The 6,000-nt window shown below is 42.6% G+C and overlaps 1 non-coding gene across 1 annotated transcript; it reads right to left on the reverse strand.

Moving 5' to 3' along the window:
- Nucleotides 1-5,417: 5,417 nt before the first annotated feature.
- On the reverse strand, nucleotides 5,418-5,489 carry TRNAD-GUC (transfer RNA aspartic acid (anticodon GUC)). Its single transcript has one exon. It is a non-coding gene; the product is annotated as a tRNA-Asp (tRNA).
- Nucleotides 5,490-6,000: the final 511 nt, after the last annotated feature.

Genomic DNA, 6,000 nt, shown 5'->3' on the forward strand with positions numbered 1-6,000 from the left:
ATGACCCGGATGTCAAGAGAGTTAAGAGGCGATGGAGGGAGTCAAGATGGTTGTATGATAAGGTGGGGGATTGGTGGTGTGTACTCTCTCTCTCTCTCTCTCTCTCTCTCTCTCTCTCTCTCTCTCTCTCTCTCTCTCTCTCTCTCTCTCTCTCTCTCTTTCTCTCTCTCTCTCTCTCTCTCTCTCTCTCTCTCTCTCTCTCTCTCTCTCTCTCTCTCTCTCTCCCTCTCTCTCTCTTTCTCTCTCTCTCTTTCTCTCTCTCTCTCTCCCTCTCTCTCTCTCTCTCTCTCTCTCTCTCTCTCTCTCTCTCTCTCTCTCTCTCTCTCTCTCTCTCTCTCTCTCTCTCCCTCTCTCTCTCTTTCTCTCTCTCTCTCTCTCTCTTTCTCTCTCTCTCTCTCCCTCTCTCTCTCTTTCTCTCTCTCTCTCTCTCTCTCTCTCTCTCTCTCTCTCTCTCTTTCCATCACGATAATTGAAAAGTTATTTATTTCATTTCAATTAGCTCTGTTATTCTGAGGCTCTATAACATATTTGTTCTCTGTGCTCTCTCTCTCCCTTGTTAATAAAAATTTCAATATAAATTCACAATATTTTCCAGACAAACTTTCCAGACAATGTGCAAATTTTCAGCCTTGTTATTTTTCTTCAAAATTTCCCATATTTACTATATTCTCACGCTTTATCCTTTGTTTCTGTTTTCTCTCTTTTCCATACTGGTGAAAGTTCACTTTGCTTCACTTCAAATAATATTTTCTTTGCTTTCTTCGTTTTTTTACTTCTGTTTATGTTCGTCTTGATATTCTTCTCCGTTTTTTTTTTGTGTCCTGGCCTTTCCTCTCTCGTCGACCTGCTTGTCAGGTGGCAAGGAGGTGGGTCATTCTTCAAGGTGAAGATAGCCTGGGGTAGTGAGGCTTGGTGGTAGCGAACACCACCACCACACACACTCACACTCACACACTGCGGGACCAAAGAGCCAAAGCTCAACCCCCGCAACCACAACAAGGTGAGCACACACACACACACACACACACACACACACACACACACACACACACACACACACACACACACACACACACACACACACACACACACACACACACACTCAACAAAACTTTTGGGCATTTAACACACTCACTCTCCACGCACTTAAGGCTCATAAAATACGGTAAAGTATCTGACAATGTTCCCTTCACACCCTTAACTCTACTCGTTCTCCACTCACTGTTTCCCCTTCCCCTAACTCCCTCCTTTTCACATTTCCCCTCATCCTTATACTCCCCTCCATACTTATCCTCACACCCCTACCTCATCTTTTACTTCTCACACTTCCCATTTTTATCCTCACCCCCTAACGCTTCTCATTTCCCACCCCTCATATTTCCTCTCGGTCTTGTTCCTCACTCATGCCCTCACTCTCTCCCTCATTATCGTTATCCATCACAGTCTCTCACTTGACTCACATATTGCCTCATCCTTGCCTCTCATTCTTACCACACATCCTTATCTCCTCACACTTCCCCTCATCCGAATTCCTCACATTTGCCCTCTTAGCTACCCCCTGACATTCTCCCCTCATCCGTATCCCTATATATATATATATATATATATATATGTGTGTATATCACGAAAATAAACACGTGATTAAGAATGTGACAATGTCAGACCACGAAGGAAAAATGAAACAGGAAATTTCCTTAAGTACTTTCGTATATTAAATACCTTCTGAAGATGTATTTGGACCTTCTGAAGATGTATTTAATATACGAAAGTACTTAAGGAAATTTCCTGTTTCATTTTTCCTTCGTGGTCTGACATTGTCATATATATATATATATATATATATATATATATATATATATATATATATATATATATATATATATATATATATATATATATATATATGTCGTACCTAGTAGCCAGAACGCACTTCTTAGCCTACTATGCAAGGCCCGATTTGCCTAATAAGCCAAGTTTTCCTGAATTAATATATTTTCTCTAATTTTTTTCTTATGAAATGATAAAGCTACCCATTTCATTATGTATGAGGTCCACTTTATTTTATTGTAGTTAAAATTAACGTAGATATATGACCGAACCTAACCAACCCTACCTAACCTAACCTAACCTATCTTTATAGGTTAGGTTGGGTTAGGTAACCGAAAAAGGTAGGTTAGGTTAGGTTAGGTAGGTTAGGTCGTCGAAAAAACATTAATTCATGAAAACTTGACTTATTAGGCAAATCGGGCCTTGCAAAGTAGGCTGAGAAGTTCGTTCTGGCTACTAGGTACGACATATATATATATATATATATATATATATATATATATATATATATATATATATATATATATATATATATATATATATATATATGCAAGCGGGCCGACACACTAAAGAAAGCAAGCACTGGAACTCGCAGATTAACTTGGTGTTGGATAATTAGTCTCGTAGTGAGGCGCTCCAGTGGGTACAAGTCTACGAAAATGACTCATTTAGTCTACGATTTCCTTCCCAGACTTCACCGTAAGTCCAAGATTAGCGAGTGTTTCTAGGAGGCGGTGATTCGCTGGCCGCGCGTTCTCTCACGCTTGTCGAGGTCGGCACATCAACTCAGTGACCCTCAAGGTTAACTCATGTTAATGATTGGGCGACCTCCCTGATAGCTGTTGACCCCGAAAAAGGAATGTTATGTGAGGTCATTCAAAGGTTAGGCCCTATGCACAGAGCGTATCGTCTTCCACCACCAAGAGGAAACACTTAGGAAGGATATTCATACAAAATTCCTGTGTATGTGCTTCAGAATGCAAGGGGCTAGGAGTGGAGAGAGGGAGGTGAAGACAAGGTTAAAACAAACAGTGTTGAGAGGCAGTTAAGGGCCAGTTTCCTCTGTTGACACAATCACCGTTGCACACCTGTAAATCTTCGTAACAGACCATCAAGGTAAACGACTGGCATTGTTACTGTATGCACTTGTTTAACCTTTGACCTCTCACGACGCCAGCAACGGAGGGGAAGATGCGCACACGACAGGTCATTTTTTTCAACCTGACGACTGTTCTTTTTGTTTGTGATGTCCAGGGGTCTATAACGAGTACTTCAGGGTCTCGTGTTTTCCTCAAAGGAGGAACTACGTTTGCTGGTCACTGCCTGACCTCATATGACCTCCTGACCCGGACCAGAGGAGAGCCAAGGGCCATGGAGGGAGCAAAATGGTTGAGTGATGATGAGGGAAAACAACTGAGACATATCGTGAGTCTGAGGTCGGAGGCCAGAGGCTTGGGGCTTGCCTCATCCAATTTTGCACCATGATTATTGTGGGGTACGTGCCTAACACTATTAGAATTCCGTCACGATACATTAAATTTACAATAATATGATTTTTCAGCTCCTTTCATCCAGATATTTTTGTAACTTTAGGGTAACGTGTTACCCTATCACTTCAAAAACGTTTAAAACTGAGCAACATTTGAGGATGATAATAAAAGCATGGCCAATTTTAATGAGAGAATGTATAGGAGATAGATTTAATCAAAATATATAGATTTGATAATTTATTATGTGTGTATGTGTGGGTGTTCTCACATAGTTGTGCTTGCAGGGGTTGAGCTTCGGTTCTTTGGTCCTGCCTCTCAATTGTCAACCACGAGACGAGGGTGTGTGTGTGTGTGGCATACGAGATTCTGAACGATTCCTTAAAAAAAGGAATATCTCGGATGCAGAGCATCGGATTAAGACAGGAATTTCCTTAAGTACTTTCGTATTTAATAAGACATATTTATCCCCTGATCTTTTGTTATCCAGCTTTTTGTTGTGAGCTTCAAAAGACAGGTTCATCGTGTCATCAATTCATCAATTCTCAGATCCTTCTCTCTCTATCCGTTTCCTGAAGGATATCATCTCCATATTGGCAACTTGAATGCAGCTGCCTGCTCCCAGCGTTTGAGTTTTATTCACATTTACTCGAGTTAAACTCAAGTAACCATTTGTTGGACCATTATTTTAGTTTGCTCGGGTCATCTTGTAGCGTCTTGTTGTTTTGCTCTTTTTTAATTCTCCACAAAATATTTGCATCATTAGCAAACATTCAGAGCAATGAGTCAGTCTTATGTGTTTGTGCGTTTGCGTGTGCGCGTGTATGCGTTTGCGTGTATGTGTATGCGTGTGTGTATGCATGTGCGTGCGTGTGTGTGTGTACTCACCTAATTGTACTCACCTAATTGTGCTTGCGGGGGTTGAGCTCTGGCTCTTTGGTCCCGCCTCTCAACCGTCAATCAACTGGTGTACAGATTCCTGAGCCTATTGGGCTCTATCATATCTACATTTGAAACTGTGTATGGAGTCAGCCTCCACCACATCACTTCCTAATGCATTCCATTTACTAACTACTCTGACACTGAAAAAGTTCTTTCTAACGTCTCTGTGGCTCATTTGGGTACTCAGCTTCCACCTGTGTCCCCTTGTTCGCGTCCCACCAGTGTTGAATAGTTCATCCTTGTTTACCCGGTCGATTCCCCTGAGGATTTTGTAGGTTGTGATCATGTCCCCCCTTACTCTTCTGTCTTCCAGTGTCGTGAGGTGCATTTCCCGCAGCCTTTCCTCATAACTCATGCCTCTTAGTTCTGGGACTAGTCTAGTAGCATACCTTTGGACTTTTTCCAGCTTCGTCTTGTGCTTGACAAGGTACGGGCTCCATGCTGGGGCCGCATACTCCAGGATTGGTCTTACATATGTGGTGTACAAGATTCTGAATGATTCCTTACACAGGTTCCTGAACGCCGTTCTGATGTTAGCCAGCCTCGCATATGCCGCAGACGTTATTCTCTTTATGTGGGCTTCAGGAGACAGGTTTGGTGTGATATCAACTCCTAGATCTTTCTCTCTGTCTGTTTCATTAAGTACTTCATCTCCTATTCTGTATCCTGTGCCTGGCCTCCTGTTTCCACTGCCTAGTTTCATTACTTTGCATTTACTCGGGTTGAACTTCAACAGCCATTTGTTGGACCATTCACTCAGTCTATCCAGGTCATCTTGTAGCCTCCTACTATCATCCTCTGTTTCAATCCTCCTCATAATTTTTGCATCGTCGGCAAACATTGAGAGGAACGAATCTATACCCTCTGGGAGATCATTTACATATACCAGAAACAGTATAGGTCCAAGGACTGACCCCTGCGGGACTCCACTTGTGACGTCTCGCCAATCTGAGGCCTCACCCCTCACACAGACTCGTTGTCTCCTGTTTAGGCGTGTACTCACCTAGTTGCTATTGCTCACCTATTGCTTGCGAGGGTTGAGCTCTGGCTGTTTGGTCCCGCCTCTCAACTGTCAATCAACTGCTGTATAGGTTCCTGAGCGTACTGGGCTCCATCATATCTTCACTTGAAACTGTGTATGGAGTCATCACAAAAACATTCCTCCCCGGCGGGGAATCGAACCCCGGTCTCCCGCGTGACAGGCGGGGATACTCACCACTATACTACCGAGGAATCTGTATATTAGATTGAGCGCTTGGGCATGTATGCTAGTGCTCACTTGCGTTTGAGTTGTTTTTGTTTGGTAATATCATCAGAGGTTGAACTGTAATAATTATTGAATATTTTAAGTTAAATTTTCTGATCTGTCTGTCGACCAGACCACACACTAGAAGTTGAAGGGACGACGACGTTTCGGTCCGTCCTGGACCATTCTCAAGTCGATTGTCACAATCGACTTGAGAATGGTCCAGGACGGACCGAAACGTCGTCGTCCCTTCAACTTCTAGTGTGTGGTCTGGTCAACATACTTCAGCCACGTTATTGTGACTCATCGCCTGCATCTGTCTGTCATTATTACACTCCCTGCCTTCAAATGGCCTTTTTATAATCTTGTTGAGATTGTTATTTTGCAACAAAACGCAAGTTATTTCAACAATCTTATCTTCACTGAGGAGACTCTTTTTTGCAGCTCTTTCGAACCTGAGGTCTTGGAATACGAGGCCAGAGCCACCTAGCCAATCAT

Source organism: Procambarus clarkii, chromosome 40 (assembly GCF_040958095.1).
Source record: "Procambarus clarkii isolate CNS0578487 chromosome 40, FALCON_Pclarkii_2.0, whole genome shotgun sequence".
Classification (NCBI taxonomy): domain Eukaryota; kingdom Metazoa; phylum Arthropoda; class Malacostraca; order Decapoda; family Cambaridae; genus Procambarus; species Procambarus clarkii.